This window comes from Zosterops lateralis (assembly GCF_965231275.1).
Source record: "Zosterops lateralis genome assembly, chromosome: 17".
In the NCBI taxonomy this organism is placed as follows: domain Eukaryota; kingdom Metazoa; phylum Chordata; class Aves; order Passeriformes; family Zosteropidae; genus Zosterops; species Zosterops lateralis.
In genome coordinates this window covers 8,429,117-8,451,927 of record NC_139777.1, presented here as the reverse complement: position 1 = coordinate 8,451,927, position 22,811 = coordinate 8,429,117, and the positions used below count along the sequence as shown (strand labels likewise).

At 42.2% G+C, this 22,811-nt stretch overlaps 1 protein-coding gene across 4 annotated transcripts in view; it reads right to left on the bottom strand.

Moving 5' to 3' along the window:
- The window catches only part of HIC2 (HIC ZBTB transcriptional repressor 2), a 78,326-nt gene that overhangs the window by 20,319 nt on the left and 35,196 nt on the right, over positions 1 to 22,811 (bottom strand). For 2 of the 4 annotated variants that reach the window (XM_083874243.1, XM_083874244.1), the window contains exon 2: positions 17,835 to 17,904. The exons of the other annotated variants lie outside the window; for them this stretch is intronic. The gene's annotated coding sequence lies outside the window, so the exon portion shown is untranslated. The remainder of the gene's footprint in view (positions 1 to 17,834; positions 17,905 to 22,811) is intronic. 4 annotated transcript variants of the gene reach the window in all.

Genomic DNA, 22,811 nt, shown 5'->3' with positions numbered 1-22,811 from the left:
CCATTTCAATCTGAGCTCTGGGTAGTAGCACTGTACATTCACTGATTGTGCTGACTTGGTCTCTCATGCAGCAATCTATTTATTATATGATTAAGAGATCATTTGGGAAATGTGCTATGCTTATACTCACAATGGAGAAAGTGAGGGCGATTTTAAAGATCTGTAGTAGATTCTTATCCTTCCACCAAACAGTTTAGTTTGCCAGCCTGTGACAGTGCCAGCAATGATTCCCCTAAACAGCATTTCCATCTGTAGGCAGTTACCACACACAGAGTGCCCTGCTATCAGAGCAGCTACTCACCAGTTCCATCCTGTAGCTTATTGAGACAGCTTCCCTTTTATTTCTCTTGGTTTAGATGGCAATAAGCTCTGGGCTCCTGTACACATAGTTTAGAGGACAGTAAAGTCAACATCATCCCCTCAAATCCTTACATGCTTTTTTTTTTTTTTCCTCATTTTAGAGAAGTTTTTTCCGTCTCATGAATGCTTTAAATGTTTTCATTTTTGGCTGCTGACAGATAACTGCATCATCCAAAGCAGCCCTGCTCACCTGGGTTGAACATGGCTTTGGTTTATGGACAGGTGAACACCACAGATATCACAGCTATCTCCACCAGTTTAACAACAATTAAGGAAATTAGGAGATTTTCTATTCAGATTGAGAGCTTTGCATGGAATTCTGTTGGTACCAAAACATTATAATTTTATTCTTCAGATAACCTGTGTTTTATCAAATGTTTAAATACTCAAGCTTGAGTATTTCAAAAGCTACTCACTTTACATTTGTCACCTAATGAAATTACTAAGCAATTTGTGCATTTTTTTCACTGCCAGAAAAAAAATGCTTCAAAGAGCAAAGCAGAATGCATCACTCTCCTTCTTTCAGCATTATTAAAACCATCTCATTGGTAATTATTGTCTTCAAGGTGGGTGTGGGGGAGTGAAAATCTGTAACAGATGCTATTTTTAGAAGATCACCTTGGGAAAAACGGGAAGTACCAGAGAAACAGGCATGAGGGGTGAAGTTATGACAGTACTGAAACTAGCAGGAGACACAGGTGTACCAGGTGTCTGGGCCAGAGAGCTCTGAGAACACAAATGTGGCCACACCTCCTGCAAGATTTAGGCTTGGCTGGCAGGTTTCAGAGGCACTCAGAATTCACAGAGACAATACACATATTTAAAAGTTTGAGCAAGAGTTAAAAAAAACTAAACCAAAACCAAACCCACACTAAAAGGTTATTTTAAAAGTTTGCTGGATCACTTCCCATGAGTTCTCCCCTTTCAGCAAGGAAAGTGGTTAAAGGAAGGAAAAAAACAACCAAAAAGCCAAGGAGAACCAAAACCTAAAAACAGCCAGAGAGGCTGGAACTTCCCTAACACAGATGAAACAACACAGCAGTTTTATACCTGCATAAACAAGATCAGAATCTGGCCCAAGGAGTAATACACATACACACTTCCGCTCACGGCCACAACAAACATTGATACCACACCTTAGAGTGGAGGGAAAAAGTAAAATTCTTCCATCCTTACCACTTCCAGCAGAGCCTGGTGATATAACAGCATCAAGAGATGCACAGAGGATGCAGAAAATACTCTTAGTGAGGATACACTGGAACTAAAGCCTCTCTCTTGGCAATGTGATTCCCAAACACCTGTATCTAGGATCCAGCTGCTTTCAGCCCCTGGCTGCACATTATTCAGCCACATGCAGCTCTGTCACAGAGAAGGGGTGAATAAATTGTGGCATTGTTACACCACATTGCAGGTGCTCAAAAACACACACTCAGAAATCCTGAGGCTCGTGTCTCACCAGCCATAGGGATGTTCTGATGCCATCCAGCTTTCCCTGACCCACCAAGTCAGTCCACCTTGGGTTAATCTATTCCCTTGTCCAGGCATTTTCTTGGCAGGCACCTCACTCAAAAAATATGTTTTAACAGCAAGAAAACTACCTCAAAATCCCAAACCAAACAAGTCAACACTTCTGAAGAACCAGAATAAGTGGCATAGGTGGCATCCTTCTTATCACAAGGTATCCTCCATCACAGATGCTGACATGGTTTTTACACACTTGCATTCTCTGCAGCCTGTAAGAAGTCTGACAGTAGTGCCAAATCCCCAGACCCTTCCAGGAGCAGTCATTGCACACCCAGACGTTCTCCAGACAGAGTCTTACAACAGGGTATGTAATGTGAAAGCCCATTTAATCTTGTGCAGGCAAGAAATAGAAGGAACTTGCCTGTTGAAAAATTAGGAGGTATATAGTAATTCATCAAATTGATTTAATAGAGCCAGCTGCATGTGTGAATGCTGGCCCTGGCAGACACGGTCCCAATCCTATGCATTTGCTTACAAATAGGCAAGGTGCTCTGGCACAGCTACTGAATCCTTTGAAAAAGTTGGGTTTGACATGTTGGAAAAAGGATTTGAATTTTTCAGCTGCTCTCTAAGCAGGAGGCAATTGAGAGAACAAACCGAAGAACTGGTGTCTTTAAAATTTGTCTTCATTATGTTCTAATTTTTACACTACTTTCTAACATTAGCAATAGCCAGATGAAATTTTTCATGTTTCTAAAACCAGAGGAGAGGTCAGGAAAACACCATTACACATCATTTGTTCTTTCTCTAGTCATAATCAGAGTCCAGAGTCCTGGCCCAGGGTTTCTACTTATATTTTCCCTATGATTCTTAAGCCAACAAACCAAACAGAGTTAGTTGTCAGGTTTGGTGGGTTTCAAAACAAAATGTGTATTAGAAGGGGTTTTTTTTATTATTATCATATTATTTAAAGGATTTAGTGAGTAATCTAAAAATCTGTGAGTTTGTTGGAGGGGGATTAGAAAAAGAAGAGCCTTAAAAACAACCCCACACACTCCAATCACAGGGTTTGTTCCTCTTCTCCACATAAAATCAGGGAATCACTTAGGCTGCAGAAGACCCCTAAAATCAAGTCCAACCATTAACCCATCACTGCCAAGTCCACCTCTAAACTATGTTCCCAAGTGCCACATCTACACATCCTTTGGGTAATCTCCAGGGATGGCAATTCCACCAATTTGTTCCAATGCTTGATGATCCTTTTCTTGAAATTTTCCCTAATATTCAACTTAAATCTCCCCTGGTGCAACCTGTGGCCATTTGCTCTTTCTCTATTTGCTTGTTACTTGGGCAAAGAGACCTGGCTACATGGTCCTTTCAACCTTGCTAAACCTCACCCAAGTGGCCTCAGCCTGTTCAGATCCCTCTGCAGAGCCTTCCTGCCCTCCAGCAGATGATCACTCCCACCAGCCTAGTGTCACCTGTGAGCTCATTGAGGGTGCCCTCAACTCTTGCCCAGATTTCTGATAAGGACATGCACACTAAAGCCTGCCTTCCATTAGGGAAACAAATCCAAAAGCCCTGGAAAACACTGCACTGAGACACATGGTGGGGAGGTTCTGGGAAGCAAAGCAGCAGCTGAAGTTATATGGAAATAACAACAACATTCACAGAAGTTCCCCTTGGATACATGTCAGCGTGTGGGAATGAAGGATTAAGATGGAGTATTTGCATTTCCCAGTCAGATGCCAAGATAGCAAAGCTGGCAGGCTGAGGTGTTGTGGTGTTCCTTGAAGGGAGTCTCCAGCCATGAACAACACTCTGTGTGCAGAGCTCTTCTGCCTGCAAGTGTCTCTCTCTTTAACAGTGAGTATTTTGAGTTTTTTAAAATGTGCTCTAGGTTAGTGCTTATAAAAGTAAAGCATTAACAGCTCCAGCATAGCACAGGCAGCTGGGCAAGCTCTGCTGACAGATCCTTGCCAACACAACCTCAAATTAATCCTGTGCTGTGCTCCCAACCCACACACAGCAAGCAGGTAGTGCCATGGTGCCAACTGCTTCAGTCAGCACGTAAGAGCAAAGTGCCATGTTATTAACTCTTCTAAAGGCCACAGCAGAGCATTTTGATCCCTGTATACAACAGACACCTGAATAATTAGACTGCAGGGCTGAATCCCCTGGCAGACATGGCTTTTAAAATAAGACAGCACTTCTGCATCATGGCTCTCTAAAACAGATCTCAGGGCTTTTATGCTGCCTTTTTAAAGGCCAGCATTAACATTGCCAATGATACATCACTTACCAGGTGAAAAAAAAATCCCAAACCAAACCATACAAAAATAGAGCCATCATTGCAGGGATGAGGCATCATGATCTGTTTTAGGACATCCAAGTCAGAGCCACCACCTAAAAGATCAGGTCTTGCCCTGTTTCTGCATCAGCCCCTGTCTGGCTCAGCTTGACAGCCCCCATGGTCTTCAGAGCAGCACAACAGAGCAGGCAGCAGAGCACAGCCAAGGATCAGGAACACTCCTGAACAAAGCTGGCTGTAAAGCCAAATCCTATGTGTCAGAGGTCACAGCAGTAACTGAGGATTGTGCTTCAACCCCCAAAACATCCTCTGGTATCCAGGAAGGCTGCTGGCAATAGGTGAAAGATGGTTGTGACACAGAGGAACAATGAAGAAAAGGTTCTTGGAATTGTTGACACTGTGTGGTGCGTGCACAGTGAGAAGACAGAGCAGAGCAGCACTGGGACCAGGAAGAGCTTCACGGGAATATTCCTGTGGGCCTTTGGACCTGAAATTCTCCTCTCCAACACCCCAGTTTCCATAGTCAGAAGTGAGATCAATGCCTAACTACACAAGATGCTTCCACTTTGCAATGACCTTCATTTCTAGGTGATTAATTGTTGTTCACTTCCTCCCTTAGAACTTTGTAACCCAGCAAGAATGAAAGTCTGGAGATTCTCCCCAAAGCTCCCCAAATGCATCAGAAACTGGAATCTGCAGCAGGGCTGCAGTACGTTGTCTCAGCAGATTCAGTGGGTAATGAGGTCTTCTGAAACAAAGTGTAATAAGTGTTTCTGCCTGGACTTGCCAAAAGACCTTAATGCAAATAGAACTACAGGAAAATTAGGGTGGACTCTAGTGGCTGCCCTCCCCCTCAGGGTTTTGGTTTCTCTCTCTTTTTTTTTTTCCTTCAATCCTGATGAAATTCATTACAGTTGCATTTAAACTGAGGTTGTGATTTAAATTTTCCAAAGCAGGCAGGACAGGTTTGAAAGCCTGATATATCAGAGTGTGTGTGCTTCCTGAGAACCAAGGTAGTTGCAGAGCCTTCCCAATGGGTGCCTGCTTGTCCCCTCACCCCTTTGACATGTTTGCTGTCACACAGGCCACTGGATTCCTGGCAAGTCGAGCAGGCTTGTTCCTTACAGCCAGGCAGCCCCACATTCAAACATGCCACTGCGTTCCTTGAAGGTATTTACCGTTTACTTTTTAGTGCTACTTTAAGTTCAAAGGGGCTAGTAAAGCCCCATTAAGCCATTTACATCAAACTGGTTAGTTAATTATCCTGTTGCAGGCTTTAAATTAGCAATTTATAACCCCTTCCCTGGAGATGCCAGTATTTGGAAACAACTCAGCCAGGCCATTTTGCAGGGTGCAGTTAAGGAACAAAAACCACCACTAAACCAAAACACCCCCAACTCCCCTCCCCCAAAAAAATACCCAAACAAACAGAATATCTTCAGTTTTTGATTGCACATCTATTAACTTTGGGAGAATCCAGTAGGAACAGAAGTGAGGGAGAGCCCACTATTACCAGCTAGCAGGGATAGTGAGGTTGTGTCTACCTTAGGCTATGCAGAAAAATGTGATTTACAGAGGCCCAAAGACAGGCTGGGAGGCACCACAGCTAGAAGGGGATGATTCTTTCCCTACAAGATATTCAGCTTCTCAGTAGCATAATCAAAGGTATTTTTACATTCAGATGTACAAAAATGTGTCTCCCCACAAGGGAGGAAAACTATTTGAGGGTTTGGATCTGGTCGAACTGAACACCAGCATACAGCTGCAGTCCTCTTTCAGGTTAGGATTAAAAAAGATACATATTTATGCCCCCTTGTCATAAGGGTCAATGGCCCCACGGGCCAAGTGTGGCTGGAGCTGAGGGGTCTCCATTTCCAGGATCTTTTCCCCTGCCAACAACCTTTAACTTCTGAGAAGGAGAGTCTGCTGTCCACTCAGGGACTGGTTATTCCAGACAACCACACTCAGAGTGCAAAGCTGTTACAGAAGAGAACTACGACCTTCCCCCCAAAATACCTGACTGCCCAAAGTAACCAGGTCCTAGAGCACAAACCTCCTCCTTATTTCCATCAGCCATTACTTTAATTCTGCAAACAATTGACATACTGGATGTTTGCCTGAAAATCTTATTTAAAGTAAAGATGGGAGGGAAAGACTGCCCAGTTGCTACTATTTCCACACAACAATCGATCAAATGCGGGAGAAGCCTTGGCCCCAATCCTGGAAGCTCTCCCAAACCAACAAGCACTTAACACCTCAGCAAGAGCAGGAATTCATGGAAAGAAGGGCCATGAGACTAAGGCAAACTAGGAGATTAACATCAAAAAAGGCACATCAAATTTGAGAGAAAAATTCCATTCTACTTGAAAGACATGACAGACGGATGGAATCAAGTCATATGACAGACCCTGCAATTTCTTTTTCCTTCATCTCAATACATCCCCTTTTCAATAACAAAAAAAAAAAAAAAAAAAAAAAAAAAAAAAAAAAAAAAAAAAAATCTTCTGCCAAACAAGCGTCAGATAAACTTAAAAAAGAAAGATAAAAACTTAAGCTATTTAATTCTTTATGCTATGCAACCATGAGATTTAGTTTGTATTTACTTGCTTCTTATGGATAGTAACTGTTTCACAGTATTTTTTGGGATGAGGGCAGATAGGAAGAAGAGAGGGAAATCCACTCAGATTTCAAACCAAAGTGACAAAATATTTTTGTACAAAATTTGTAAGATGGTATGACTTATGTGATTTACCACTCTAAATTGCAAGACAGAGGCCTTATAATAAAAATACTGGTAAATACAACACAAAATCTAAATTATCTAAAGGACCGAAAAACCCAACCCCACACATAGATGACATTCTCCGAATTCTCTGCCCTTTCTTAGGGGCAGTTACACCCAAACCATCACTCAGACCAGAGGCTGTTCTCTCCTGCAAACACCAGCCTGACCTTTGAAACAGCCCGGTGCTAACAGGCTACAGGACTGCCTAATAATATTAGGGAATTATAAAATAATGTGCAAATGAGGAGAAAGAAGAAAGCAAAGCCCTCCTGAGCATTAAATGAGAGTCTTCCCTGCTCCACCAAAACCTTCCATTTCCAAGGCATGCAATACCCAGCCTGTGCCTAGAACAGGTGTGTCTCCTTAAATACCTCACATGTCACACTTGTGTCTCATGGATACAGTCCTGCGGGATTATATTAGTACCAGTGCATACCAGCTGGAGCTACCCCCGGCGGTGTCCTGTGACTCCTCGCACGGGGGGAGCCTCTCTGGCCGCAGGCACAGCCCCTTTGCCACATGATCCCGGAGACAGACGACAGCGACCCTGCCACTGCGGCTTCCCGGCACTTGTGCTCCAGGGGCCGGCCCAGCGCAGGGACAAACAAGACCCCTCCTCCAGAGCAGAAAGGGGGCACTGCCGGGAGACAGCGCAGACTCCAAGTATCCTTTTCTTTCCCTCCTCTGTGCTTAGGACCAGCAAATTCTCAACCAATTTATGCCAAATACACACGCTGAAGACCTTCTTTAAATAAAAAGAAAAATATTCACGACTAACAGAGCAAAGTCCACTCAGCCATTCCCAAGCAGAAAATGCTGACAGGGCACAATGCAGGTATGGCTAAAGCAGGATGAAGGAAGAACAAAGGAGAGCGAGCCTCATACATCTTCAAGTCAGTGCAGAAAGACACCCCTTGGCAATTTCAACCTAATTCATCACTAACCTTGGAGCATGCAAGCTGCTGGTCTAAGCAGCTGAAAGAGATAGTAAGAATTTTTATGGCAGCAAACACATTAGTGACATTTTTTTGTGTCATGAGTGGCACAGATAATACAAAGGGAAGAGTTACTTGGTTTTAGCTATAGCTCTGCATCACAATTCAAAGGAATTCCTCAGCATGAAGAACTGCCCCGATGCCATCCATCATGAAAGGGATCTTGTACTGATCAGGGAGCCAGAACACCAACATGTGAGAAGCTGCTGAGCAGCACCAATGGGCTAAGAGGTGGAGCCCTGTAGGGCCCTGTAGGACCTCCCTCTTAGTCCTCCTTAGCAGCACAAGTGCCTTCTTTTTCCAGAGAACAATTCTTGCAACAGCTTCTAGGAGAGCATGTATTAGTAAAAATGAATGGACCAATCTTGATGAAAAGCCTAACTTACAAGGAATCTACCACATCCATAAGTTATTACACTGTTTAATTCATTCCAGTTTCCAGGTTTTAGTACACATCAGGTTTATCTGCTCATCCCTACAGCAACTTGCTCCAGGCATCACAATCAGCTGTTGGGGATGATGGCATTGCCAAAGATAAACGTTCCTCTCAAGTGCTTTTTCAGTCCACCTCTGCTTTATAACCCCTCAAGGACTGGATGAAACAGCAGGTTCAATGAGCCCAGTTCATCAGTCCAGTGCAAGTTGGAAGCAAAGGGAAATTCTCACATACTTTACATCCCATTCATCTCTTCATCTCGCTGGCCATTTCTGTTCAAATAAATCTAGAATCAGAACATTCCATGATACTTCACTCTCAAACACATGAGCAGGATCTCAAAGCCCCCCAAATCCATCTACCCCTACAAACACCTTACTGCTGGCATTTCTTAGTTTCAAGAGGCCTCAAGTCTGTAGCCATAAAAATCAGCATTAACTGCCAGGTGAACTCTTACTACTTAGCCAACTATTTATTATGCTGGGTCCTTCACTACCAGGCAAACATCAGTTGCAAATGCCACCCCATGTTCTCAGACACCAGGACTTTAAATGCTGAACAGCCTTCCATTACCAAAACGTAGCATCTTTATACTTTCTTTTTATTCTTTGCCAGCCACAGTGTTAGGGACTTCCTGGCCAGTTAGCAGCCAGCCTGGTAAGAGCTCTGAACTTCACACATTTGTCAGGAAGTCTTAGAATACAGACTGTCCTGTACTTCTCAAACAACTTGAAACCAAGTTGACAGAGCAGGTCTGGGTCCCCAAACAGACAAATGGAAGCCCAGCTGTATTTCATAACTGTGCCACATAGAAAATGTGCACTTCCAGGAAGCTTGAGATTTGGTGATACACCTAAGGCAGAAACAATTATTTAAGAAGCCAATTTTAAAAATCCCCACATTTAGTACAGCAGTGCAATCATTCACTTCATTTTTCCACAAACAAAAATTTTTCAGACTTTGGGAAAACCAGCAACCCCTCTGCATACCCAGGGCTGTGTGTTCCCATAGGGAAAGTCTGAATTTCTAGGTGAGAGCAAAACAAAACAACTCCTTAAAGTGGGAGTAGCTGAGAACAGAGCTGTCCACGCGCCTCTGTACAGGCCTCCCTCCAAATGCTCAACTCCCACTCCTGTCAGTACTTGCAAGCCTTTAATCCAACTGAGGTTCTTCACCAACCTCCAGCTATTTCATGACGTGTTTGTCTTGGGGCATAAAATCCTAGAGAGTGTCCCCATAAATCAAGCACATTTGTTATATAATTGAAAAGGTTTTAAAGGGGAAAATGGAAAAAATCCTACTGTCATTAAGAAGAAAATTAATGATCTAGAGCACAGCAGTGATTAGCTAGATAGCAATTCTTTTTTTATTGAGCAACCAGACTCATAATTAAGGTGGTTTTTTCTTAAAATAATATATAAATAAACTATTGGAAAGTTTTACACAACTTTAACCAGTGGAATTTCAGAGTTCAAATAAATTACAAGCTATTTCACTGTTGGGCTGTTTGTCTCCAAGGCCATAATTAATTTTAATGTTCAAATTTGCAGTGCCAAACACATGACCAGGAGTAAAATAGGAAAAGCCTCTTTAGGGCTCTCTTGCAGTTTGTATCAACAATACAGAATACAGGAAAATAGGAGGCAAGGTGCAATTATGTTCAGAGGTATCTGCAGCCTCACATACTTTGAGAAGTATTTCAAACATAAGAAACTGAAAATTCACTTGCCCCCATTTGGGGAGAGGGTCATGGAGATGAGAGAGAGGAAGGGGAGGGGAAAAAAGAAACTGTTCCATTAGAGACTTCATATATGAACACACAGAGGGAGTTTCCTTTATCTGTGCATCAAACCATTGCAAATACAGGAAAGGCCAGGACAATGCCATCTCAGCAGCTAAATGTGGTTTTTCTTATTTATTCAGAGAGCTTTCAGTGGTAGAGGAGACTGGATTTAAATAAAAGTAATTGAAAGCTACCAATTTTAATCTTGTTTTACATTTGCACTCTAGGTCATGAAGGATGATCAGTGGCTGGTAACTACTAAGCCATATTGATTTGCAACCAAATATAATCTGTTTTCAATTTGGTCTTCGTGTAGCTCTGGTTAGCAGAAAATATCTCCAGCTGAAACATTCATTCCATTTCACAGGTATTTATCCAGCTGACATTTTTCTTCTTTTTATAATTTTAATAAACAGCCAATGACTTTTATTAGACATTTTCTCATTTGAATCATAATGCCAGAAAATCCAAAAAGTCATGATCCATTGAGAATTTTTAACTTCATTCTTGTATCTATAATAAGCATTTAACTCCAAACATGTTTAACATTTAAAACTTTTTTATAAAAAAAAGTAAGCTGCAGCTGATGATTTAAAACTGAATTCACATTGCCTTGTCCTTCAAAATCTAGCTACCAGCTGTTGGCCTCCTATTGGATCTAGTCCTTATTCACCAGCTTAGAAAAGGAGAACAAGCATCCTGAATTTCGTTAGTTTTCCCTGTTTTCTCAACTGAAATCTTTTACTGATTACATAAAAAAAAATCTGCAAAAACGGCCTGAAGGTCTCCTTGCAAAGGCAGCTTCATCAGTCAGAACAAACTCTTGTACCTCATGTACAGGGACAGACTTTCTGCAATTGTGCATTCTGTCTTTCCTTAAATCTTTGGCAGAACACAAGCAATGTGCCTAAATCAAGACAGATCTAAGCTCATTAAGATCTATGAAAATTGCTTAAGGCAGCCATTGTAATTTCAAATTTTTCTTTCTAGTTATTAAAAAGACTGTTCAATTCAGTAGCTTTTAGTTGTTACATCTACAGTGCATTTGACTTCTGTGCAATATTCCACAAACTGCCATCAAAGACTACTAAAACCAACAAAAGCAAGAGGTGATGAATCCATTTCCTACCATACACATTCTGCTTCACATTTCTTGGCATATGCACTAAGAGGCTGTGATTGCATCTGTCCACATTTTGTTTAGCAATTTATATTAGAGAAAAATCTTGTTTTCGAGAAAAATCTTAATACACACGCCAAAATAACAAGCTAAAGCTTAATTTACTATCAGGAAGATAGCAGAGAAACAGAAGACAGATCTTCATCTGATCAAACACAATGTTATGTGCAAAGGTTTTCATGGAACCTTCCCATGCTACTTTCAAATTCATGTTTGCCTTCATAATCCAGGATACTTTTCAAACCACTTCTGCACTAAGTTCCTTATTTGTTTATTCCTTCCCAAGATAGTACTTCCATTTTTAAAATTCACACTTTAATTGCTTGCACAGACCTGTCAAGCTTAGGAAACATGACATGAAGTCTCTCTTTTTGCCAGCTGTATGGTGGAGGATGCTGTTCAAGCTCACCCATGGCCATGCTGGTGTGGAAGGAGAAGCAATCAGGGGGGATTAAACTGCATATCCCTTCTTTAAACAAAAGATGTCTTGTAACTTGGAAATAGTCTAGTCAGAACACTATTTCTCTTCCCTAATGAACTTCCTTGTCCAGTATTAAAGGAAAGTAATCTTTCAGTGGCATTTCAGCCACCTCAAAGGGCAATTTAAAAAATAAGGTAGGGTTGTGATGTTTAAACAAGTTTTTCCACCAATTGCTTAATAGCATCCAAAGGCTTCAAGTAAGAAACAGGACCCTTCATACCAAGCAGTTTATAGCAGCAATACAGAGTGAAGCAGAGGACTTGAAGGGAAGGAAAATGCTGAGGGCAAGGAGAGAGGGGAAGTAAAAACCTCAAGTAAGATTACTAAGTATGTCCAAAATCTAAAAACTGGAATAAAAGCCAATGCCCTGCACCAAAGCCCTCTAGAAACACGAATATTTTTTTAAAAAAAGTAATTTCTTCATTGATCAGCCCATCAGATTAGATCCAGAGATGCAGCAGCCCACTCTGGAGAGCTCCTGCCCTTTGCTACCCCTCTGGCAGCCTTGTGCCCTGGAGCACTCCTGTGTGGCAAGTAATGACAGCAGACAGGTACAAACTCATCTGCCCCAGGACTGCCTGCCTTGTGAACTCACAAGGGCTCTGTGAGCAGGAAGAGAAATCTCCCAAGAGAAGAAAAAGTCTTGCTATTTTGCCTGGAAAAGCCTCCTCCAGAGAGCAGAGCCGTGCTGGAAGGTGGCGATGACGCCTGCGCTGCAGGCACTGCCCTCCTGGGGCAGGGGAATGCCACGCTGCAGCGAGCTCGCTGCTCCCAGGTTCATGTGGAAGCATTCCAAGCTACTCAGCTTCTGACAGCTCTCCAACTGCTCTTCCACGCGGTATTGCTTTACATTACATTGCTTTCCCTGCCAGGAGGCACTGCTGTATTACAGTACAGTCGTCTAGCAAAATGTAAAACTGATTTTTCCACCTCCCAAATATCAACCGACTGTTGCTGCTGCAGTCACGGCTACAAGCCCTCCTCTGTGTTACACTTTCCTGCTTTTGTACATATACAAAGGATTTTAGTATCTTCTCTTCGGCCTCCTTCCCAACTTTTTGCCTCTTCCCTCTCTGTCGTGCTCCCCAGTCCTATCTGTGGAGGGCAGCCATCCTCAGCTTCCAACCCAAGGTGTCACTGCTACTCGAGTTAAAAACGCCCAAGTCAGGTCATTAGGTGAATTATCAGTGACTGTAGCACCGAGAAGAGAAAATGCAAAAAGTAACTGGAAACATTGCAGTAATTTCATTAACAAGCTCAGCTTCCTGTTAACTCTGAATTTTAAAAAAGATGCCAGCTACAGAGGCATTTTATAACACATATACATTTTTAGGTATTTGACTCCTAATTCTCTTAATTTCAGTGTGCTTTACATTACCTGTGGGCTGCAAGGCAAAATTAGTTCCCTGCACTGCAGGGTAGCTGGTTTCCTTTCTAGTTTTGAACTATAAAAATAGCCATGTTCTAAGAGCAAAAGCCTATCTCTCTCTATTTTTCAGCAGTAGCCAGAACAGGGCCAAAAAGAAAAAAAGCAAGGGATGGCAGAGAGGGAGGAAAAGCAATGACATAGAATACAGGCAGTCTTTTTCCTTCTTACACCCTGTGCAATTGTTAAAGATCTCTTGATCCAGAGGTTGCATCCAGGCCATCACTTTTAATAAGAACTTATCTGTCCTTCATCGATTTTTCAATCTGTTTAGACTTCTGCTATCCATAACACCCTGTGGCAATGAGTTTCACGTGGTAACTGCTGCTTGACAGAGTGCCTCCTCTTTGCCTGCTCTGAACCAATTTAGCAAACACAGGAACTGTGAAGGATCACTCCCTACTCCCCTTCCATTCATGACAATACAATGCATCTGCAATTTCTGTAATAAGTCATCTCTTCTCTATGGCAAAGAGAAATCACAGGGAATGACTTTTCTCTGGACCTTCCCTGTGTGATTAGAACTGCACTGTGCCTGAGACACTGGCACACCACAGATTTACTCAGCAGCACACTGATGGTTTCTGTTTGGTTTACCAGCATGGGTAAACATCCAAAGTTTGTTGTTTCTTCAGGGAGTACAGCATTTCCTCCCAGCTGCCCATTCGTCTCTCTGCAAGAACTTTCTGGGGATTCACTTCAGAGTGCTCTTAAGTAGTTTGCTGAGGTAGCAGCAGACAATTCTTCTCCCAACAACTGCTGCCTCAGTTCTCTCAAATTTTTTACCCAATTCAAGTCAGTCAAAATCTCAGCTTTCAAATCCCTGCCATTTTTCCAAGTCTTCCCAGAAGCACAGCAGTTTGCAGTCACTCAAAGCTCATGGCTACTTTCTGTCACCTGTACACCCAGCAAGAAGGTCCACAAAGCAGAGAAGCAGAAAGGATGTGGTTCTCCCCAGCAAGCACCAGCGAGGATTCTTGCATTAAAATCTCTACTGACAAACCAAGGAAACTTTCTCAGTCTTGTCCCAGCCAATATCCCAGTCTTAAGAATTTCCCAGGAGGCCCCATATAACAGTGACTGTCCTGAAGGATCAGTCAGACTTGGCAGTGTGATGCACAAATCACCACTCTGCCTCATGAGCCCCTGCTAATCCCAAAAGATGTGCTTCACCAAACAGAGCTGCTCCATATAATTGCTTGGCTTATCTCCCCTCTCTTAGCTGAGCTACCGCTGAGGTTCCTAAAGGCCTTAAAATTAATGACAGATATGCTTGCAGATTAAAACCCCTCTACCTGTGTAGTGCTGTGTGCATCACTTGTTCACACAGCACTGCCATTCACAGTCCTCAGCTGTGGTTTCTCTGTGCTTCTTATAAGCAGCTGAAGTGCTGCTGAATTAGCAAACACTGGGAGGAAACATCAGAGCAGTTTGTTTGACCACAGTTTCAGAATTTCTGGCAGGCAGTTGTAACACATCAGGAGGAAAATAACAAAAACCAAAATTATAAATTGAAATACTGTATCTCAGCATACCTGACCAGAAAACCAAGCAGGTAATTTGAGCAAACACAGACTCTTATGAACACGCAGTTAACAAACGTAGCTCAAGACAGGTTAACAAAATAATAGCACAGACACATTTTACTTCCATAGTCACAAACCTCTGAATTTGAATGAGTTAGCTATAGAAATAACAACCTTTGTATATTGACAAAAATCTAGAACTACCCACAAGCATAAGACAGTGTGAAAAAGCTGGGGGAATAAAGTAATCCAGTTCAGCATCTGAAACATTCCTTTTGCATATCTCATTTACTGAATATTTTGCACACAGTGCCTGCAAAAATGGGTGTGTTAAGATCTGAGAAGAAGCATCCATTTCCTTCAGTTTCCTAAGGAAACTATGTGGGATAGAACATGCCTTTTACTCAATAAGATGAGAATATGCACCAAATCCCTTGTTGGAGTTCTGACATAAAGGCAATTCAGAAAGTCAGCCAGAGACCTGCCCACACCCATCACCATGACTTTCCAAGACTGGAATGAGAAAAAGTTGTGTTTAAGTTTTGCACTCAGCTTTAAATGTCAGTCACCTCTATTCTCTTTTGAAATATACACACACATTTATACACACATGTACAACTCCCTTCTGATATTTCTTCTGAAATCCCTTCTCTGGCACTTCTCATGGTGCTGAATCTAATAGATGGTTCCCCAGTTAATTTACCCCCTGTGTTGTAAAATGCTGCCACCCCATGAGGGATCAGAACCAGCCAGGAGCTTGAACACAGAGAACACAACAGCCTGCTCACAATAAGCAGAAAAGTTATCACTGTAAACCCGTTTGCAAGGAGTGCCTTAAACGCTATGACAAGAAAGTGGCAGTCTGTTCAGAGCCACACCACACAGGGAAAAAAGTTTGAGGCACTTGAGTCACAGAACTAGTTCTTTGCTGTTCTCCAGAAAGGAGTACACAAACAGGTGAGGAAGCAGATCCTATCTCCTGCCTTACACATGGACACCTGTCAAGGCTTTGAGCTACAAAACGTCAGCATATACTGTTTGTTCACATCTCTTTTCTTTGGTAAACAACTGAGAAGCTGCATTCTTCTTAGCTTGAAAGTATCCAGCTCCAGTTGAACTTGTTTCAGAGAAGATCTGACTGAGAAGAATGAGGGAATGAGGATGCCCTCCTTGAGATATGCCTCTTGTGGGCATAACTCTGCCAGCAGGAATTGACAACTGATAATGTTATCACAGAAAATGCACTTAAGCTCAGTTCTGTTAAGAAGGTCCTCTCCTCGTTGAAACTAAAGGATCCCTGTTCACCTGGTATCTTCCACATTTATCCTGCCATTGCTCCAGTAGCAGAACTACTAGGTGAGTAAAAGTCACCCATAGTAAGAGAATGGACTCTACTTCTAAGCCTCAGAAAAGGGGCAGTGGATAAACTGACTTTGCAATTTGAGAAGGTACTTCTTATCATCTAGGACATTTGCATGAAACAGCTTCTGCACCTCTTAGTTTAATGAATAAAGGAATCAAATCTTTCAATACGTGTTGTAAATAACCACGAAGATTTGCCATCTGAAACAGCTATACATGGCTCTCTCTCCATATCCACCATTTACAAATAAAGATTTCTCAAATGATCAGCTGGGACAGCTGAAGTGCGCAGAGCTCAATATGTAGCCAAATTGAATCATCAAGGAAAATTTTGGACAACAAAATGTTGAAAGTCTTGGAGACAGTTTGCAGTGGCTTCACCATGTTCAGTTTTTCCTTAAACAAATGTTTTTCTAGCAAGCTGGCAATTTTCCTATTGAATCAAATTCCTTGATACCTACTTGGGAGGAAATTTAGTTGATCCATGAACATTTGCATGGCTTATTTAAACTGTGAAAAAAATTCAAGCGAAGAGATGAAGAAACTTGCCCAAAGTGAAAATGGCAATTGCAGAGCTAAGTAGGGACCCCCATTCTCACTCCTCTATCTCTCTTATTCAGCAGCTACAGGAATGCACAGGCAAGAGGCCCTCAGCTGAAGGGCAATGGTGGAGTGATCTGGCTTCAACCACCTGAGCTCAAGCTGCTGCTCAAAGTCAGTAGCAGAATCATCACATCCATCCCTTCTCAGGAAGCCCAGAGCTGCCCTGGGGAGAACTACACCCCAGGATCTATCCACGGGGTTGGGCAGAAAGTAGTATCCAAGGTACCTATCATGGTAACATCTAAATGCAAGTATCAGAGCACTTTACAGACAAAAAGGGCTTTCCCCCAGGCGGTTTAAAATTTGCATGTTCCTGTGTAGCACTGAAGATAGCAGCAATGGTGATTCATTAAGATAATTATTTAAGTAGGAGGCTTAAGAAAGTCAGGGTGGATTAGCATCCAGAGGGCTGCAGTTGGAGCTTCTCCATTCCAGACTGCCACCTTCCCTTTTAAGGGAAGGGATGAATTCCAAAAGCCAAGACAACTATGAACTAACAGCAGCTATATCACAACTACAATGTACTGAAGCACAAAAGCACCACCTCTGCTCCAGCCAATCCTCCCTGGAAAGGACAAGCACAAAATTTTATGCTGCAGGGAAATTTTCATGGCATTTTAAATTATTGGCAATTATAAGTTACTGAATTTCCCTTTCCTTGATTAGTTTGTTAGTGTAGGTTCTTCCTCAAAAGAAAGGGATTGTGTGGATTTCTTTTAAACCAATTTCCTATCCACCTTAAAAAAATACACATTTTCTTCCAACCAATTGTCTTTCCCCACTATTGAATAATCAGATGGGTTTGATAAATTGATTGCTCCCACATAATGATGTAAATATACACATTGGGAAAAAGCATACAAGTCCTTTCCACACCCCAACATTTAATCAAATAATGATCAGTTACGGGTTGAGACATGCATTCTGTCCGTAACACCAGGCTAATGCTCAGACAGTAACAGCACAGACTTCATCCCTGCTAAGACAGAGGCCTTTGTACCATGATTTTCATATTTACTTTCAGTTGCCTTTTAGAGAGATGTACAGGCAACCAGTTTGGCTATTCTGCTGCTCACTTGGAATGGTTGCAATGGGGCATCCCGGTGTGTATTGCCCACTCACCGCTAGCTGTGCTTGGTCTGAACGTCTTCTAGGCACTCTATCCCATGCTGATTCAGAACAGAATAGCTTCCTGGAATGCAATTATAGAAACAGTGAGGGTTTGTCTTAAAAAGGGATTACTCCAGAACAGCTATTCCTTATTAACTATTCCGAACTGCCTCTTCATTAGGATGATGAAGTTAACTGAGAATAGCTCTTCCGTTCAATGTGTAATTTACCTTGGTCTCAATCAATGACCCTGTTTAGATGAGGCCTTGGTACATCACACACCCATAACAGCAGCTTCACCAACAGAAACAGACTCACAGCTGCAATGAAAGTAGAACTGCTGCATGGGCACATCTCAACTGAGTTTAAGTTGGGCAGATAATAGGATATAGAAATATGATTTAAAAAATAGCTGTTTCAATTACACATCTCATCAGTACTGCCTGTGACTCTTTGTACTTTTCAAGTCTTAGGATCTGCTTTGTTCAAACTTGGTTTATTCTTTAGATATATGGAGACCTTAACAGCAGGGAAATGTTGAGTTCTGGAACTTTTTTGTTTATTAAGTTCTTAGCTTGCAAGATTTCTCATCCAAAAGGGCTGAGAAAGTACCTGGCACATCTTCGATGCTTATTGAATACATTAAATAAATCAAATGTTTTATGATAAAATTCCACTCCCCCACACCAAACAGATGTAAGTGCAAGTCAAGGAGGCTTGAAAAATAGCACTATTGCACTAAAATTGATTTTGCTCCAGTTTTCCCCAAAGGAAAAAATTTGAGTGTGGGTTGAGACAAAAACACAGAAAATTTAAGCTATCATGAACAACTGAAAAGAGAAATGGAGAAGAAGACAGAAGCCAAAACTAAACTTCACATTCAGCATGCATAATTTATATTCTCTCCAGAGTTCTACATGAGAGGCATTCCTGGACTCATATGTAAAGTGGGAGTCTTTTTTCTTGGGCTCACCATACTTCTAGAGAAAAATGCAAGATACCTTAATGCTGATGTCTCCTGCCTACTCAGGGGAAATCACAAACCACAGAGATCCCGAGAGGATAGAAAAGAGAGGACCCAACACAGCTGAGAACATCAGTACCAAAAGGATCCTGTGTCAAAAAATGGGTGATCCTGTCTGCCATAACTTGATCACAGTGTCAATCTTTCAGCCTCCTTCTGCATACAGGCAATCTTAGTCCATGTAGGTAATATTTTATACGCAGCTTTTATGGGTTCTTTTCCACATGGGAGAGAAAGTTAAGAGAGATTTGATAGAAAGGGGTAAGGGCAAATATAAATATATGCAAATCAAACCAGAAAAAAAAAAGAAAAGAAAAAAAAAAAAGAAAAGAAAAAAAAAAAGAAAAAAAAAAAAAGAAACTGAAACTACTTCCATCCTCTCCCTCCAATAAATTCCACACTCTCATGGTCTCTGGCAGCACTTCACAGTAACCCCAAAAGATGTTCACCTGCTCCCACAGCACTAAGAAATGAACAGTGAAACATGAACAAAAGCTCCCACCTAGGATGACCAGTGTAATCCCCTGGAGCACATTGCAAGGGGAAAACCTTATCATGAAAGCAGAAGAAAAACAAACACACACATGCACTCACACATGCACACACACAGCTCCACTGCTGTGCACCATTAGCATCCTCCTCACTTTCTATACACATCCAGTATCAGGAGATTTATATTCAGGCCAAAAGCTCATGCTGGCAGGAGAGGAAAGTACTTTGGAGAAGAGAGGGGAAGGGGAAAAAAAGCCTACAGTTTCTTGGCTTGTGATCAGCAGGCTGGATGCATTCTGTGGAACTAGGCCAAAGCATTGGTTATTATATTCAAGAGAACATCTGAATCCCAGCTCAAGGGAGCCGAGTTTGCGGCTCTCATTTATGCTGTATATCAATTGAATATCAAACCACATTTTCCGCCTTCTGAATAATAAAGCTTAATAGTTTGAGACTCCCATATGGTCTATTGTTAAAATATTTCCAAACACTGGCTGCTGTTTTATTTCTGAAGGAAAGATTTCTCTTTCCTCTTCAAGCTTTATTTGTTTAAAAGATGCTTGTAGCAAAAGCTAAATATATTAATCTTTTAAATATTTCCAGAGTTTGAACTAGGGTTAAAAAATGAGGGTATAAGGAAAAGAAAATACATTTTGAAACTAGCTTTTTTCTTTTTAATGTCACATGCAAATGTTTGTCCAGGCAGAAGCAGCTGGTGTCACCAGGCTCTGCTGTTCAGAACAGGGGGTGCAGAAGCTTTCAGAAGCCATGAGTTGCTCTAACAAAGGAGGGACCACACAGACTCAAGCCATTCACAAAAGGACCCAGGCCGATTATTTGACTATTACTTACAAGGAAGCTTGGCCAGTAACGTAGGCAATAAATACTGGAGAAACCTGTTCCGTGCATAACCCAGGTTTGTCTTTTCACAAGTCCTGCTCTCTAATTAGCTACTCATTCCTCGAGGGCACTGCTGATGGATAGAGTGTATCAATTTGGTATATTCATTTTTAAAAGTCAAGAAACTTGCTAAATAATAAAAGCATCAGCATAATAAACACTCTGCAGTGTTAGGAACAGTCACTAGTGCTTCTTCCCAGTCCCACCAGAGAAGAGTATTCCTGTGCTTTCCATGCAGCAGAAAAAGACTCAGTGGCAGAGAGTATAACTCACAAGGGCTGCAGTGCCCTGCTCAGAGCCAGGATGAGAACTCAGAAGTGCTCTGCTTTTGATCCTGCATTCACCCCCTGTTCCATTTGCAAAGAAGGACCCAACTGCTCCGTGAGCAGAAGTGAAACCCTGCAGCACTGCCTGGTCCTGCACTGGTGTGACCTCCCAGCCCCCGACCTCTCCAAGGAGCTCCTCCTGTGCTCTGGGACAGGAGCTCTCTGTGTGGCATCTTCCCACACATCTGTTGGACACTCAGCCACACACAGGGTCCTGAGCCTGGCACAGCCAGCAGTGTAACAGCACAAGAACAGAGCTGTTCTACAGCCCAGGGAGCCCAGTAGAAACTTCTGCTCTCTCCTCTTTATCTTTTGTTCTAGTCCTCATTGCTGTCTCCTGCTTCCCTTCTGCCGGTGTGTTCCCCTCCCCTCCACGGCCTATCTGCCCCTCCATCGCCTGCTCTCTCCAGTGTACAGGGCTTCAGAGTCAGCTGTCCCAACCCTGAAACTGGTTGCTCTTACTCACCAGCCTCCTCCCCAGAAAGGAAGAAATTCCAGTATTTCAACATTTGCTCTCATCCCAATTCGGGCAGAAAAACTGAAATAAGGACCTATGTAGAACGGAAGTTCATAAGTTTAAAAAGAAAGAAACAACAAAAAAAAGAAACCTATTTGTGAACACCAGTGCATTTTGTGTCATTTGAAATGGAATATTTTACATTACTGAAACCAAGCATAGTTCATTTTGGTTGGGTGACCTGACCTGAGAAATCTGGTTCTGAGTCAGTACAATGTTGAGCTTCTTTTCTTCCCACAGTGTTGCACTGCCTCAGTCACTGCAGCTTGGCAGCCTGGTAACCCTGACCCCACTTCTGGGTGAGACTCCCGTGCTGGAAGGCAGTTCCCAAAGCACACACTGGGGTCTCCTGTGGCACAGCATGGCCCCTGGGACACCTGTTCTGCCATAAGGGAAGGCCAGGGCTTTTGGAGTCCAGCAAAATTAGGTACCTCAGTCAACAGCTCTCTGAGCAGTCAAGGATGACCTGGAATCCAATGCAATGTTTTGAACCTATCCCAAGTGAAGCCTTTTAGATTAGTTAAAGAAAAGTAAAGCAAAGAGGTATTCTCATTCAGGCAGCAGAGACAGGTCAATGTAACATTTCTGGTAAAAGCTAGTTTATTAATTTTACAGGTGATCAGAAATCTAGCATTGGGCTTTTCTAGGAGAAAAAACAATGTCTCCATTTTAAAGAAATTATGCTGTTCCCTGAAAAAGCCACAAGGAAAATTCAGATCAGTCTCCTACTGACCACAGCAGCATTCTTACAAACTGGTTTAAAAATAATACCACGAACAAATCTCACTCCTGCAGAAACTTCCTCAGCAGAAAACTTAAATTACAGCAATATCAGCACCCTTCTGCCTCCTGCACAGCTCCTGGCATGACCTAAGGACTGTAGGATTTAGTTCATCAGCCAAGTTTAATGACTAGTTTAGAGTCTGACAAGTATTGAACCAGGGGCTTTGCAACAGATGTCTGAACAGTCAATACCTTGCTGCTTCAAACCAAGGCACAGGCACAGCTTTTATGAGAGTTGGGTAGAAACAACTGCTCGTGGAGCTGTGGAAGGCTCTGAGTTCTGGCCCAAACATTAGAGGTGTCACCAACTCATGCTCAGTAACCAGTTCTTAAAACAAGTGGAGAGGACTCAGAGGGAAGATTAGTATGCATTCCCAGAAAGCTATTTTAGTAGTTTTCCTGAAGACTCTATAATGCAGCTGTTGTAGTGTGTGTTCTTCCCCCAGGTCTGTATATCTGAGCAAAGGCAGTGCATGTATGGATGGATTTGATTTACTCTTGAAAAAAAAGGAAAAGGAGAGACACTTAGCCTGTAGTTCCAGTGTTGGAAACTGCAATAAACCTCTCTTTTTAAACCCCATAACCTTGTGACTGTTTTATAGTATAAGGAATCATAACCAGAGAAAGATTTAGCCTAACAGTGATCTGCCCTCAAAGACATTAATCTGTCATATCTAATAGAAGGGGAATAAGGAGACAAACCTTTCCTCTAAGTAATTCAAACAGATGGTGTATGGCTTTGGTGGGAACTTACTGTAAGTTGCCCCTGTAACAAGGGCAAATTTGGCAATGCTGCACACCCTAAGATGCTATTTACGAGTCAGTGTGAGAAATATCTCTGCACGATTTCCTTATGTTTTAAAACCTGAATTCTCTATGACCATATCTCACCACTTTTGTGGTTGACACATTCAACCAGCTTTCCACCCACTTTTTCACCCCCTTTT